Below are 939 nucleotides of genomic sequence, written 5' to 3' on the forward strand. Positions count from 1 at the left end.
AAATAGGACGAAACGCGCGTCCTGGATTCCACTGCTAGCCACTATCCACCTCTGCTTACCATGCTTGTGAATTAAGGTATATCGAGGCAATACGCACAGTATGCACATATGCCAATTAGAGACTGACCAGTTGCAGTCCTAAACACATCGATGGGAAGATCCAAACAAACAATACTAAGTGAATTCAAACTTCACCCCATCGCACAAGCAAGTGGCTATCAGGACTCAGTGGCCGAGTGGATAACGCGATGGCGTTTGAAGCGAGTGTACTGGGTTCGAGTCCCAGAGTGAACATCAACTCTGAGATGCAGGTACATCCAGCTGACGAGTCCCAAATAGGACGAAACGCGCGTCCTGGATTCCACTGCTAGCCACTATCCACCTCTGCTTACCATGCTTGTGAATTAAGGTATATCGAGGCAATACGCACAGTATGCACATATGCCAATTAGAGACTGACCAGTTGCAGTCCTAAACACATCGATGGGAAGATCCAAACAACTAATACTAAGTGAATTCAAACTTCACCCCATCGCACAAGCAAGTGGCTATCAGGACTCAGTGGCCGAGTGGATAACGCGATGGCGTTTGAAGCGAGTGTACTGGGTTCGAGTCCCAGAGTGAACATCAACTCTGAGATGCAGGTACATCCAGCTGACGAGTCCCAAATAGGACGAAACGCGCGTCCTGGATTCCACTGCTAGCCACTATCCACCTCTGCTTACCATGCTTGTGTATTAAGGTATATCGAGGCAATACGCACAGTATGCACATATGCCAATTAGAGACTGACCAGTTGCAGTCCTAAACACATCGATGGGAAGATCCAAACAAACAATACTAAGTGAATTCAAACTTTACCCCATCGCACAAGCAAGTGGCTATCAGGACTCAGTGGCCGAGTGGATAACGCGATGGCGTTTGAAGCGAGTGTACTGG

The sequence above is a fragment of the Schistosoma mansoni genome (assembly GCF_000237925.1).
Source record: "Schistosoma mansoni, WGS project CABG00000000 data, supercontig 0977, strain Puerto Rico, whole genome shotgun sequence".
Classification (NCBI taxonomy): Eukaryota; Metazoa; Platyhelminthes; class Trematoda; order Strigeidida; family Schistosomatidae; genus Schistosoma; species Schistosoma mansoni.